Raw genomic sequence first — 16,033 nt, 5'->3', positions numbered from 1 at the left:
TTTGTGGCGTCGTTATGTTGAGCAGTCCGGACGCCGAGCGTGTTTTCAGTCTCTGTTAGGAAACAACGATCGGATGTAAAGAAAACGTAGCGGCAAACAAACTTTCCTCTTCAGGTGTCAAGATGATTTTCAAAGTGTGCTAAATAAAAACAGAAGTCGACGAATATAAAAACCTGAGGGAGTGATGAGGAAGCAGTCAGCGAGAAGACAATAATCTAAATATCAGCTACTAAACTCAGCAGAATGTAAATGTTGGAAATGTGTTGGAAAAGTTCTTCAGGTTCAGATGTCAGAGTTTTCTTTAGACAACACCGTGTTTACGCTCTGTTAGGTTCAGGCACACTTGGTTAGATTTGGAGGAAAGGATCAGTCACCACAGAGACGACAGGACGTGTCTGAAAAGTCTTTGTTGAAAACAAACAACAAACTAATTTGGTCTCCCTGGAAACATCTATTGAAATCCAGTCTTGAACAGTGGTCACTGGCTTGGCAGCCTCCTCCTCAATGAATGTCGGGCCTTAAACAAGTCACGTGAACTTGTGAAGAAGAAGAAGATCTTTGGTTTGCAGAAACATTAACAGCCAACGTTTTATCCTGGCGACTGAGCTGAGATCATTTAATCAACTGGTCCTCTGCTCAGTGAGACAACCGACAACTACGACTCGGCATCGGAACTTGAACACATCTCTGAGGACTTTAAGATATCCAAGATTACTGGTAGTTGTATGATTTTAGTTTTTGGTTATAAAACTAATGAAGTCCAACTGCACTGAAGTTACTGAATCAGTTACTAATACAGGAAGTAAACCGGCGGGTCAGTAAGTCAGTTGACCCTTAAACCACCTGGAAGCCAGTGAGGTTTGGTGATGTGATGATACACATAATGACATAACTTCATCTCCCTGAAACATACAGGGAATATTTCCTGTGGATTTACAGGAAACATTCCTGTTTGGCTACTTGGAATCTGTTTCTCTACTGGACTGGAGCGACATGTTGGCGTGCCACACCTCCGTCATCTGCACCAGTGATGCCCTGTAGCACTGTGTGTGTGTGTGTGTGTGTGTGTGTGTGTGTGTGTGTGTGTGTGTGTGTGTGGTCTACGTGTAGGTGTGAGTGTCTCTGGGCAGGACTTCACTGAGCATATGTGTCCGACTGACTGTCACTGTGAAACCCCATCTGCTCTCAAGAGATGTTCAGCTGGCTGTGGGCCTCACTGTGTGTGTGTGTGTGTGTGTGTGTGTGTGTGTGTGTGTGTGTGTGTGTGTGTGTGTGTGTGTGTGTGTGTGTGTGTGTGTGTTATCCTGCAGGAGTTTCTCCTCTCTCTCTCTCTGTGTTGTTATTTCATAGTTAAATGAACGAATGAACTTCTTCTGAACTCCAATCTGTTTTTTTGCCATTCGAACAATATTAACTTCATTGCATTCGAGGTCACGAGACGGACCTGTCAGTGTTGGTTTCGTACCGGGCCTCACTGGACCCCTCCAGGTTCAGACGCTGACCATGAATTTGTTTGTTGCATGTCACCCCCCATCTTCCTCTCCCCTTACTTCCTGTCAGCTCTGTGCTCCAGCTGCCCAGTCAAGGCACGAAAAAATGCCCCAAAAGCAAACTATAAAAGGAAAGCTGGTTTCGGACCTTTGACCTTGTTTACTTGGGAATCCTGACGGCTGTCTTGTTGGTGCAGAAGATGTGATGAAATGGCGGACAAGAAAATCCTTGTAAATCCCTCGTGGAATGGGAGTTTGCTCATGGGTCAGTTCACCCGAATCAAAAAGTGCAACAGACACATTTATCTATGAATATTGTATCCAGCAGTGAGATGATATGTTTTGTGTTTCTCCATCAATATTTCACAGTGTTAAATTCAACAAAATCAGCATCTGGCCACATCGCAGCCTGTCGTCAGAATACAGCATCACATTACATTTTTAACCTGTTGAGAAGACCAAGTCCATCCAGAGGGCGACTATCTGTTAGCTTGCCAACTCCTTACAACGAGCCAAAAAGTCTATAATTCCTGATTCCATGGACTCGCCTCGGCGTACATGCTGTCCATTCCCTCGAGCCGACAGTGTTGTGCTCCCAGGAGAGACGATAATGCTGACTCCAGGGTTTGGCCGATGAACGATGCCATCGTCCATCGCCGACGGCTGACAGCCATCGACTGGTAGTAATCCCTGACCGTCGTATCATCCTGATTGAAATGGCTCCCACCAGAGAGCACAATTAGGAGGTGTGTCCCCCCAGAGATGCTGTAGGGAGAGAGTCGCTGCGTTTCTTCTCTCCTGCAGGCTGCTGTTTCTCTCTGTTATAATGTTTTTAAACCCTGTTTTCTCAGCTTAGCTTCTTTGGCTAGTCAGCGAGCGCCGTCTGATACACACGAGCCTGAAGAACGCCAAGTTAAAGCAAAACTCTCGGCAAAATGCAACCTTTTTCTTACTCACGTTAGCAGTAGCTTGTTCCGAAGTGTCGATCTCAGAATGTGACGTAACCTGGAGGACAGTTAAGGTGGAACGCTCCTAAAGCTTAGTTCCATATAAATGCACAGATAATTTGTTGTTTTGTCGTTAGCGAAAAAACAATATTGACCTTGAAGTTGAAAATGGAGCCTCATATAAGAAACAATACTGAAATTAAGAGCCGGAAAAGTCACGTGAGATCTCTCGTGGATAGTTGATCGTAAAAGTGCCCGTAGCACTCCCATTGAAAATGAGTTTGAGCCGAAAACAAAAATATGGTAAATCTTAAAAGTGCCTCTTTTGGAGTAATTATGCTTTTACACAAAGGTTTGACTCGGGTACATTCACAGAAAAAGCCTCGGTTGGTTGGAGATTCTTGTCAGAGCAACAGTAGGAAACTCATAAACAACGCCAGACGACGTCCAACACAGAAGAATAAAGAACAAATTAACTACTTCCTGTTACGGGACTGTGACGCCGGAGAACCGTCCAAACTACAGGAGGGAACACAGAGCTCGTCTGTCGGACACAGCAGGCGTCACTTGGGTTTATTTTGTTGTTTTATTGAATTTAAAGTTTGTTGTGTGCGTCTTGACATCTCAAAGAGGAGTGTTTTGATTGGACGAGGATTCATTAGTTGGTAGTTGTACTGTCGGTCTTGTAGCGACTGCTCGGCCGAGGGGCTCGTCAGGGAATCTGTTCACGCCGATCAACATGTTGAGACTTGACGTCGGACCGGATCGGGAGCGCGTTTGATTTCCTGCGTGTGTGTGTTCGCAACCCTCCTTTTTGCCATTACAGCTGGTGACAGTTCGTCAGGATGACTGACGTGTGTTTTGACAGGAAGTGGGCCGAGTGTGACAACATGTGTTTTTTTTTTTTAATAATCAGGATGAAAAGCTGGACGTGACAGCGTTATTAAAAACAAAACAACCTTTCTGTTAGTTATCAGAAATCACACCTGCTCTGAACACTACTTCTGCTCATTGTAATTACATGCAGCACTTTCTAGAAATACCTTTTCCCTCCTCTTTTTTCTTTTTGCATTAATATAAATCACTCAGGCTTCAGTGAAACCACTCACTGTCTTTAACAATCAGAAACATTGATGAGTTCAGTCTTTGTATTCTCCGCTGTGAGCTCAAACTGCTCCGGGGGAAAAATCAGCCAAACAGAGACTGAGCATGTCAGTCAGATAATCCTGCGCTGTCGACTATATTTCATGTATTTGTAATAGCTTTTAAATTATTTGTGCTTGTAATATCTATGAAACAGTGACCCCACACTGACTCAAACAGCAGATATATTATTCCTCGCAGAGCAATTACTTCTCCTTGATGTTCGTTTCTCCCCCCTGAGAGGTTTTCTTTTTTTTTATAATTTTGTTTTTTAACGTGCTATTTCTGAGACTAATTCGGCGAATGTTAACGGTTTTTAAAGTGGCTCGTATTTGGATACATGATGTATGAGCAATTGATACAAGAGTGTGTGTGTGTGTATATATAATGAGTTTCCGCTGTATTTACATTTTTCATGCCACGGGGGCAATTTTCCAGCTATCAGAGCTCGCGGCTTAATGAGTCAATGGGAAACAGTAATATAGATCATTTAAGTGAACTGCTGTAAGGACGGATTCGTGTTGGAATAGCTGTGATTTGTTTTTGCTGTAATATATAAGTCAAATTAAAATGCCTCATCCTTATTAAGTGCGAGAGGAATTAAATATACAGGAGTTGAGGAATCGCCTCAGGATTTTACTTGGGAGGTTTTAAATTGCGCTCAGTTTGTCCACAGAGCAAGATATTTATATGTTCCTGCTTCCTGTTGTTAATTCAATATCTAGAATATAATTGTAATAAGACAAAGAATCACAAGATAAAATTTCTTAAACCCAAACAGTCCAAAATGCTTTGAATCTATTAAACTTGCAACATTTATTATTAAAAAGTTTTGTGTTTTGTCCAGTTTTGTATTCAGTTGATGCCAAATGTCTCCAACGAAGTTCAGACCCACACAGAGAAATCTGCACTCTCACTCATGATGTGTTTCATTTGGTCGCCGTTATCTTTAACTTCCAGGGAAACATCAGATTATTTATCGTAGAGTGACGCAGGAAAGCGGCAAACGTAAAACGCAAACATAAAAAAACATTTTTCACCTCGTCTGTCAACAAATTGTATAGATTTGCGTCACTGCAGCAGTTTAACAATGAAGACAGTAGCTCCTGTGGTCAGGGTGGGAAATTAGCACTCGTTACTGGAGGGACGCGGGTGAATTTATGAAGTGGAAGGTGATTTTGATCGACCCACAAGCCACAGTGGCGGGTCAGCGATCTGGACAAGGGCTTTCAATCGCGTTATAAAACTGACCTGTAGGGGGCAGCAAAACGCCTGTGCTGCCACTAGTCTGCTGCAAATGCTATAATCAGTAGAAGAAGAAGAAGAAAGTTGGAGAACGTGTCTACAATGTGTTCAGTGTGGACTGAGCTGCAACATGGCGTAACATTTCCTGTGTAAAGCATGTGGCAGATGGAGGAGGAGCCAGCGGACGACCCTGAAGTGGAGCGGCGGTCTTTTGTGGAACAGAGCTGACAGCTCACTTGCTGCGTCTGAATTCAAGGTCTGCATCCTTTCAATTACATCACAACGCTGTGTGAAGGCTGTCCCAATTCGAAAGGCTCCTCGAAATTCTCCTTCCTTTTCCCTGTTTTTGGAGGACGCACCGCTACGATCCTTCCTGGCCTCACATATCCTAAGATTCTCTGTGCCCCCAAAAAAGAAGAAAGAAAGAGAGAAAATGGCGACATCGCGTGGCGTAGATCGTCACTTTCGCGGGCCTGGGCAGCAGAAATCGTGACGTAAAGGTAAAACATCTGGTGACGTAACCAGGAAACGCTCCAAAGGCTCGACCGTCACATTTAACAACGGCTGACCAGGTTAACAAGGTCTCTCTGAAGGACTCGAAGACCACAAAGGCCGAGTCCTTCAGAGGATGCAGACCCTGAACTGAGACACAGCAACTGTTCTTCTGAAATCGGAGGCGATCATGGGCCACGAGAAGAAGTTGGTAAGAAATTGGTGTTTCGCGCATGTTGACTGTGACAACGGCAACAATCACAATCATAAATGCGACGCAGACTTCATACGATCCCACCTGTTTCCACCATCACTCAGGTAAAAACAGTCACATCCTGATTTCCTGCAACTCTTCAGACCAAAACAGCAGAAACACTGATGTCCAAGGAGCTTATAACAGGCCTCATTCATATGTTTATTGTTACTTGGCGACCTCTAGTGGCCAAAGTTGTTATGACAGGAGCAAAGAAGGGAGCTCAACAAATCTGCATCATAGCCGAGCCGTTCTGCAACGTACATGCAACATCTAATATGGTTTAGAAACATATTGTTCTGGATTAACGTTTCAATAAAACCACAAAACGCAGCATGTGGTTTATAACAACACAGCACTCAGAGGAGACCACCTGGAGCTCTCTCCATTATTCACTCTGTATTGTTACTCCACAAGGAAACTGCCAGCACGGCGACAGAGAGCAGGGAGGTAAAATCCAAAAAAAAAAAAAGAACGTCAAATCCCCAAACTTGCAAAGGGCACTGCGAGTTTTCTTACAATCCAGGTTTCTATTACAGGATCCAAACCTCCCCCTCCTCCCCCGAGAGACGATCACAGCCACACAACCTGAACCAGAACACAAGAGAGAGAGAGAGAGAGAGAAGCCTGCTGAACCAAAACTGAATTCGCCCTCCGGCTGGTTCGCTGGTGAGATTCAGAGAGAGAAAGAAGCGCTGGACATCTAAAAAAAAGAAAGTAAAGACACATCTGTAGTCTGTGCCGAGAGAAACAGCCTCTGTGTGTAAAGTTCACCGGTTTTAAAAAAGGTAAAACTACAGAACGCCTCTGACGGGGGGAAATGTTCAGGTATCAATTTTATCATATCCTGGATGCAGTGACCTTCGGCAAGACACACACACACACACACACACACACACACACACACACACACACACACTCAGAGGCAGAAAGTGTCCAAAGGTTTTAAATCAGAATTTCGTGGTGTTTTGCATTTTAATACCAAGTGTTTTTTTTTCTTTCTTTTTCTTTTCTTTTCTTCGTTGCTGAGTATGTGAGCGGATGGACACCACAGTTTATTATGAAGCCGCAGATATTATTTCCACGCAGGAAACAAAGAATCAAAATGTAGTTAAGAGTTTTTGATTCTGGACTCTTCCACGGTGACGCTGGAAACACGGCTGAGCAGTCACACTGCAGATGGAAAACAAGCAAAACCAATTCAACAAAACAAACCAGACAGTATGCAAAACAGCAAAACATCACCAACTACACCACCGCAGCGATCCCTCAATATCAGTGTTTTAATGTCAAAAATGTGCTAGTAAATGTTTCTCTGGTGCAGCTTCTTCTGTCCATCAGTCTGGTTCCAGATGTCAGTCATGAGTCTCCTTGATTAATTATAAAAATAATCAATATTTGACCATAGCTGTGACCTCCAGTGATCAGTGATCAGTGGCCACTTCCTCCTCCCGACCCTCCTCCTTACTGCCAGAACCATCTTTGAATCCGGCCTTCAATTTTGATCTCAACTTCACACCTGTGACGTGTTTTTCTGACTGCGTCTTGCACAGTTGTGACAGACAGACAAACACCTGGCAGAGCAGTCGATAGACATAATGAAATTAGATTAGTAACGATGACACACAGGACTGAAACAGACCGTCTGCCCACAGGATACCTGAGGTTTCATAACATACAACATACATACAACATTGATAACCGACTGTCCAAGAAAACATTTAATCATTTTAACGAAAGGAGCAAAAAGTTCTGAAACACCAGCTGCTGCAGAATCTCTCAACAACTTCTGATATATATATCTATAGTTGGCAAAAACCTGATTTAAACGAGAATCAGATTATGATCCTGGTGAGACACTCGATGCCAACACGACACATTTAAAGTTGTTAAGAAAACAAAAAATAAGATTTAATACCCGGGAAAAAACATGACGATGTTTCAAACACACATGCTGCCCGTGTGTTTTCTTGACTTAATTAATTCACTTTCTGTACAAAGAAACAGCAGAAAACTATATATATATAAATATAAATGTGTTTTGTTACGATCCACGCTCAGCAGCGACCTCATCACACACACAGCTGCGGCGCACAAACACTAATGAGAGTCTACACATGGAGTCAAAGTGCAGCCGCATCTATTCATTATCAGCGGCGAGGCACTAAATTATTAATGTGACTGAGTTTATATGTGAATCGTTATTTATTTATTTACCCTCTTTCTCTCCGATCAGCAGCCGGAACACACGCAGGAGTACGAAATAACGAGCAGGCAGTGAAGCGCTGTGACAACATCAACTCGCTCCTGAGTGAAGAAGAAGAAGACGACAACCAGGAAGTATCAAAGTAGCAGCCACGACAAAGAGCCGGCTGAATTATGGCTGGAAATAAAACTGCGACCACGACAGAAGCCTTCCCCACATGAACCTTTGATTAGTTATTATTCATCCTCTACTTAAATCTCTAACAAACTGAAACAAGGAACGTAATCACAGAGCGAATAAACAGAATGGGAACATAAAAATGAAGATGAGTAGCTGAAAATAAGAGTCTGTGTGAAGCACTGAAACTGAAACTGAAAGCAGCTCTCCCAGGCTCAGTGTTTACTGGAGGAACAGACATTCATACTTCTTAATAAAGAGCTTACGGATGGCGGCACGTCGCCCTTCAAGGCTTTAAAAAGAAACAGATGAGCGGAATAACAGTCACCAGTGATGAATCTGAGGGCGGAGCGATAAAAACCAGTCTGGTGGAGGCATGTTTATAGATAACATCACCATAATCCAGGGCGGATAAGAAGACAGCTTCAATGATCCGTTTCCTACAGAACACGAGGAAAGCGCTTCTGCTTCTGTATAAATAAACGCTGATTTATTTCCAGGGATGAACGACGTGTTGGTGAATAAAGAATCAGGAGTCAGACGACGTAGATGCGTTCGGTTTTTAGTGTGTTTCTCCCGTAGACTTCGATACCAAAGAATGATTCGGTGACGTAATGACCTTTCCTTGAAATCCAGTCAGCTGTCTGCTTTTACGTATAGTTACGTAGTCTCTTCATCACAGAATCGAGACATTTCCACTCCTCCAACGGTGTCCTGTGTGGCCAAACCTTCTCCTAAAACGACGACGAACTTCCTGCTTCTAATTAGCCTTCAAACTGGATCTGCTGCTCAAATCCAGCAGTGTGTTCAATCTCCTCTCATGTACCTGAAACATCCCACCACCACCACCACCATCATGCTGTGGATGCAGATGTGGACATTTCATCTGGAGACAGGAAAGCACAAAAGCTGAAGAGGCCGGTTTGTTTGTCTACGTTCCTCGTGGACACGAACACTCGGCTGCTCTGCAGAGAAACTCTCCTCACACTCATCTTCAGTCTGAGGAGAGAGAATCTAATCAGAACACCCACCAGACTGTGAACAGGCCTATAATATAGAAACCATCAGCTAGTGGAGCGTTGAAAAGTGTCTCGAGACCAAAGAAGGAACATTAAAACATCTAATTATTGTGTTTTTTGGTTTTTTTTGCCGACATCTCTGCTACTAAAACACAGTAAGAATCACATCCACGTTTCTCACTCAGAGTCACAAGCAAACAGACGAGAATCAACAATCCTGTGAAACACGAAGTTTGAGAGTAATAAAGAGGAAACACAAACACGTCCACAGAGTCGAGCAGCAGCAGCAGCAGCTTCACTGATCTTATCCTGCAGACTCTCTTCCTCCCACGAGCCTCGCAGTCCTGCATCTTACTGCACAACCCCACACACACACACACACACACACACACACACACACACCAACACAATACGATGCTGCTGCTGTGTGTGTGAAGCAGAGAACAGAGGCGAGCTGCTGCTGTGCGCTCTCACTCCCAAACCTGCACACCTCTGATAATCTTCCTCACATGAAGCTTCTCTTCTCCTCACGCGTCGCGTCTGTGCTGTGCTCACGAGCGTCGGCGCTCACGAGGCCGCAGCCTGTTGCTTTAAATCCCGACGCCGTCCGTCCGCGCCGGAGGAGAGTCACATCTCACACCTCTGCCTCTTAGATTTCTCCTCTGTTTGTTCACTTCCTTCCTGTATTTTTCCATTTCAGCCGTTTTTTCAGAGCTGCAAAATATTCCACACCGGAGTCCGCTGCAAAAACAGAACTGTACTCAAACACTGAGGGTATTTAAAGGAGCTCTGGGTGACGATTTCTGACTATTTACACGTATTAATCACATTCATATCGGCCGAATGTGAGCGGATTGGAGCCTGACGTGAAAAATGAGACCTTCCCGTCTCTCTCGGCCGTCTGAACAAGCCTGTGGACGGTTTGTTGTGAAGTTGTTCGATGCTGCTGGACTCTGGATTTCTTTGTGAAGGACTCGGGTCAGATTTTCCTTGATGCTGATGGAGAGCAACAGCAGCTCAGAGGCGGTTCTAGAGAGGGTCCAACAGGGACCAACTCTGAGTCCGGACCCCCCTGTGGCTCCCCTGGAGAGTATGTATCAATAATAAAATGACAGATTTCTTGCGATGATTTTGTACTGAAGGGAAAGGCAGTCTCATTTATCCTGTGTCTGAATGAAAGAACCCGGCCCAAACCCGGCCCCTCTGGTCTAGAACCGCCACTGCAGCAGCTAATATTAGTTTAGAGACTCCTTAACATCAGCTAACAGACTTCAAGTAAGTGTATGTTCTGGCATCACGCCTGCAGAGTTTGAATCAAACACAGCGTTCTTTTGAATATTCACACATTCCTCCAACTTTTCATTCAAGCCTGATCGATCAGCGATCAAATCATTCGGCCGCGATCTCTAAAAACTGCAGATGAGCAGGACAAAGTCATGAGCATATTCCCAGCATGCACTGAGGTTCAGATGTGTAAGTAAATCACACAACAGCCGGTCTGCTGATGTTACACACCAGCGGGATGCAGAACAGAACGTGACAGAGTAACAAACCCGACCTGTCAGCTCCTCCGGGTCCGCTTCATCGGGACCGACAGTCAAACGGGCTGCTGCTGCTGGAGTGTGTGTGTGTGTGTGTGTGTGTGTGTGTGTGTGAGACTGTAAACACACATCCACACACTGACAAGAGACTCACAACTCAGATCTGTTCCGGTAAAAACAGTCCCAACAGAATCAAGAGCGGTTCCGTGGGTGAAGATCAGCATCCTCATCCTCATCCTCAACTCTGAGACACAACAAAATATAAAATCCCCTTTGGCTTTAAAAACGGAAGAAAAAAAATAAGAAAAAGGAAGCAAAAACAAAAAAAAACTGCAAGAATGAGACAAAAGAAGGCAAACTGAAGAAATAAACACATGAAAATCAAAATAAAATCTTGTAGGATCAGAGAGAGAAAAGAGAAGGAGGCGTTTGAATATCAAAAACATAAAATAAAAGCTGGAAATGAACAGAAGAAGAAGAAGAAGAAGAAGAAGAAGAAGAAGCCGGAGAGGAAACGCTCCTGTAAAGAATCGCAGGACAACAGAGACACAGAGGAATCCAACCAGCCGCGGACAATTCAGAGCACAAAAATTTAAAAAAAAAAAACAGGAGCGAGAAAGAAACAAAGAAAGAGAGAAAGAGGAGAAGACAAGAGGAGGAAGAGAGGACTGACCTGCCGACAGCGGAGGCTTAAAAACGCCGAGAGAGTCTGAAGCGAGGGAGGAGAGCGGGCGGTGCGGTGCGGTGCGGTGCGGTGAGGTGTGCGCTCGGTTACCGGGCTGAAACTCCGAGTGCGCGCCGGCCAGCGGGGCGGAGATGAACAGCAGCAGAGAGAGAGAGAGAGCGACTGGAGCGAACCACTGCGCGCCGACAGGAGGGGGGGGAGGCCGGGCACAGCAGCGCAGAGCACCGGGGAGCTCCGTGCGGAATCAGGCACCTGGCTTTAAAAAAAAAGAAAGAAAAGAAAAGAAAAGGCGCACAGACGCAGACAGAGAGCCACTTAAAGGAACATCCCGTCCAAAAACATCACAGCAGACCAGCCTGATCTCAGACCAGTTCTCATCTCCAACACCAGGCAGCAAACAATACAACCTGCTGCTGCTCCACTGAGCCTGCATCAGTGCACAACACAAGCAATAACACACTGACTCTCAGTGAGTCAGAGAGGGTGAAGAAAACAGCTGGACAGAGCTCTGAACATCTGTACTCGGGTACAAGTAGCCCACAGTTACATCACTGGAATATCACTCAATTACAAGTAAAACTATTGGTATTAAACTGAGACTTAAAGGGTCAGAACGGCAATATTTACAACATGAACGAGCTCAGAGATATATATTTATTTAAACATGTGCCATGAAAAGCATGTTTTTCATTAATTTATTAAAATGAAAACCTTTAAAAAAAAAAAAAAAAAGATTCAGATCACAAGAAAAAATGCTGCATAGGCTTCAAAATCATCCAGGAGTCTGCGCAGTACGATACGATGTTTGCTGACATCACAACGAAATGATTTCACTTCTGATCGATTCGATACGAGATGACATCATATGATGATTTAACACAATCAGTTACATTCATATCGACTCACAAAGACAATTTTATTACTGAAATAATGTTATTTTATCAATGATTCCAGACATTTAGATGGAAAACAATCTGCTGCTGCTCACAGACGGAAGCACGAACACAGACCTGTCATGGGAATTTCAAAATAAAGGCGCATCTTAACGATCAATCTGGGTCGATGTATCGTTACACACCTTAGCAGACATGTGTGTAGTGTTCGTTCACTCAGATACTCAAGAACTATCAGTACAGGAGACTTTCACATTCACCAAAGTAACATCTCAACGAGATATATAAACGTTCACTGATTTCTTGACTTCTTCTTTTTTTTTACATCACTGGCAAAACATCACTGCGACCCTCCTGCAGGCGCTCGGTCATATTTCTTCCTCCTCTCTGGAAACGGTCCAAGTGAGCCAATAAACTACGAGTCGCAGTAAACGATGAACCTCGAAGGTCAAACAAGCAATAAATATGAATTATCTGATGAGAGGAATCAGGTGGGGAGAGTTTGTAAGATGTGACGGGCTGATCCACCTTGTTTTTACCCCATGATGTCTGTTTTATTACAGCAGGTGATAATCAGAGTTAAAAAAAAAAAAAAGAGAGAAATGCAGTGTTGTGTTTTATGTCTGAGTGTGTTGATCAAAGCTGCAAGACGTAATAAAAAAAAAAATCCTGCAACACAAACAGCCGTCGACCTGCTTTACTGGGCAGAGAGCTGTAAATACAGACGACAGCTCACAGCCCGGCGCTGGTTCTGATCTCACAGCGAGTGCAGGAAGCGTCCTCGCTTCTTCCTCCTCACACAGCAGCTGTAAAGTTTCCAGAGAGACTTTCTGAACTTTCTGAGCGTGAAGTTTTTTTTTTTTTTTTTTATTGACACGAGTGAAGTTTGAAACGCTTGACAGTCTTAAAGAGCTGAAAAAGGGGGCACACAGTTATCTACCAGCACAGCTCCCGAAGAGACAGCGATGGGAGCTAAGTGAAGACGAGGATGAAGACGAGATTGTTTATTTTGTTGCGCTGCTCGTTCCTCTCTGTTTTCTCCTTCAAGGGCAGAAAAAGAGTGGCAGAGACAGACGAGGGCGAGCGAGGCGGGAACAAACCGACTCTGATCAAACGGACGGAGAGTAAAGAAAAGTGAGGCGCGGAGGATGTGGATCCCCCGGTGGTTTACGCGGTCGTGGTTCATGGTGAGAATGAAAGCAGACGGCTGTAATTGGACTGATGGAGTCACGATGAAACCGAAAAGTTCAGCGAGGACACTCGCGTCCCCTCGTCGAGGTCTCAGCTACAGTTGAGTTTGGCTTGATGCTCTTTAACCCTGGAAGAGAGCGTCGGACACGCTGACGACTGATGAACACGAACGCGAGAAAAACATTCAAAATTCACGTGCAGCTAAATGTTGATACAGGAGGAGATGTATTAAAGCAGGCAGCAGAGTGTGTTTAGATGGACGTCCTGCTGTGAGAGCGGCTGCAGACTTTATTGAAGCGCGTATGAAACATATCATAAAATAACTCACGTGTCAGCCTGAAGTGCTGCGACGCTCCAACATGCTACTTACATATTCAACTTGATCTGATCCGTTTTAGCTGATGGGGAGAAAATATCTTCGTGCAGTAAGCAGACAGTCATTTACAGCAGAAGTACTTCAGCGCTGGAAAGAACGCCCTTGAATAACACCAGTTTGGTCTGAAGACAACAATTTGGGGGGAAATTTGTGAGAAAAGGGGACAGAAAGGCAGGCGAGTTTATTCTGAGAGCACAATTCAGACACGAGGCAACTCAAAGTGCTTCACAGGAGCATAAAGTGACGTTCAAATACACTTAAAACAAGCTGGAAGACATCCAGGAACTATCAAGAATCAAGAAAATCAAAAATAGAAGACGTTTAAAAGAGACAGGACTGAAGAATAAAAGTTAACGTGCAGTTCAAAGCCTCAAGAACGCTTCAAGGATTGATTGAAAAGAGGTGAGAGCTGGAGTTTGTTCCTGCTTGTTTAGTTTTGACTCTCAGGACTGAAAGCAGAGATGAACCCGACGACCTCGGAGGTCCAGATGATTCACTGACGATAAAAATTAAAGAACCTGCAACGACCAGAACTCTCTGCACCCGACCGGTACCAGTAAACACTTCTACTGATGCTGCCTGGTTGTCTTGCTCCTCGTCCATGTTAGAGCTAAACGGTGCACTTCAAAATGTTCCTGAAAAACATATTTGGTGAGAAAATAAAGAACGAACAGGATCCTGAACAATCGGACATTTTTTGTTTTCCCAAAACAGGAACGACATCGATCCTCTTCTGGGAAAAAATGTGATTCTGAAAACAGTTTAGCTGACAAACAGGCAGTTTGTTAACAGCATCATGGTTTATAGCTTATTGTTTATAGTCTGTAGATTCAATTATACTATTTGAGTTTGTGAATATGCGCATAGATAAATTGCTAAAGTCAAATCTGCACTTGGTACAGCAACCTTAAAATCCACCTGATGAAACGTTTTACATCATTTGTGGGACAGATTTGAGATTTGTTTAGTTGCATGTGCTGCAAATATGTAGTCAGACAAACTAGCAAAGCTCTTGTTTAATATCTAGCAAGCTTGAATAAAAGAAAGGCTGTTTGCAACTATAAATATCAATCACGAAGCCCGTATCTCCAATTAAGAGGGCTGTTGTCTCTTAAAATATTGAAAAATGGCTCTATTATTTGGTTAGTGGGAATATTCTTTTAAGGGCAGACGAGGATAAATCATAAAACAATAACATCAGTGTGTTTTTATGATATTATCGTACAGAGTTGTGTTTTTATGGTCAGTGGCTAACGTGTATTGTCAGTTTTTTTTTAGGGACGTTCGTAGCGACTCGTATGTTCTTCTTCTCTCTCCAAACAAAACAAAAGAGGTTTGCAGAGTTTCGGGTGAGGAGAGGAAGCCGTGTGGAGGAAAAGTAACTCCGGACTGAGTCACTTTGAAATCTGCTCTGATCCAGAGACGCTTCGTGACGAGAGAAGAGCTCTGAGATTGAAAAAGCGGATGAAGATCCATCGTCAGGTGTTTTATGCGCTGTAATGTCGACTGCTGACTGAAGCTAGAGGTTGAAATGTACTTGACCCCCTCTGGTAATGTTGCAGAAGAGATAGTGGAGGTGGAGAGAAGACAGACTAGCTGACAGTTAAACATACCACCTTAGACACAAGAGTCATAATAAGTTAACATCACTGATGAAAATCGAGTGAAAAATGATGAAAGAATGCGATTAAAATGTGTGATTTGCTACAAACAACAGGCTGATAATGAGTTGAACCATCTAGTGTTTCTGGTTCTGATGTCGAACCGACCCATCGTCAGTTTATCAAAGAGATGTCACAGGCGCTGGGAGAGAACCAGCTGGAGGTTTTGACTTTGTGAAGTAACCATATTCTCTTCCTTCATGCTCATATTGAATTATCTTCCACTCCCCTCAGTGCCGCAGTGAAACAGAGGGAACGAGCGCTGAAGAGTTATTTGATTTTCTTCAGTCAGAGTCTGATGTCGAAGCACAAAAAGGAGAGCGAGGAGGCGACTCGTCTGAAGCCGCCAGAGAGAAAAAAGGACCCGACGAGCGACAGAAGGAGTTTCTTAATAAAAACAGCTCGCTTTAAAAGACCGACTGAAACTGGATTCATCTGAAGGCAAAGAGAGAGAGACAGGAGAGAGATGTGAACGCCAACGTTCCCCAAAGAAAACACCCCACTTTAAAACTCTTGTCTAATATCACCTGAATGACCTCTGACTGAAAAAACAACCTTCGCTGACAGAGAGAAGATAAGTTATTTAACTCGGCATGAATCACAGACGTGAACCAAAGGATGTCCTGATGGAGAACCGGCAGCGACTTGTCATTCACGAGGTGGCCACGCCCTTAATCAATACCCTGATTTATCAGCTATTTTACTCCAGATGGG

The 16,033-nt window shown here is 43.9% G+C and overlaps 1 protein-coding gene across 1 annotated transcript in view; it reads right to left on the bottom strand.

The window, feature by feature from the left end:
* Positions 1 to 11,357, bottom strand: part of raly (RALY heterogeneous nuclear ribonucleoprotein) — a 108,340-nt gene extending 96,983 nt beyond the window's left edge. Inside the window, exon 1 of the mRNA XM_037102489.1 lies at positions 11,187 to 11,357. The gene's annotated coding sequence lies outside the window, so the exon portion shown is untranslated. The remainder of the gene's footprint in view (positions 1 to 11,186) is intronic.
* Between the last annotated feature and the right edge of the window lie 4,676 nt (positions 11,358 to 16,033).

Source organism: Acanthopagrus latus, chromosome 6 (assembly GCF_904848185.1).
Source record: "Acanthopagrus latus isolate v.2019 chromosome 6, fAcaLat1.1, whole genome shotgun sequence".
NCBI classification, from domain to species: domain Eukaryota; kingdom Metazoa; phylum Chordata; class Actinopteri; order Spariformes; family Sparidae; genus Acanthopagrus; species Acanthopagrus latus.
This window is presented reverse-complemented; position numbering and strand designations above follow the sequence as displayed.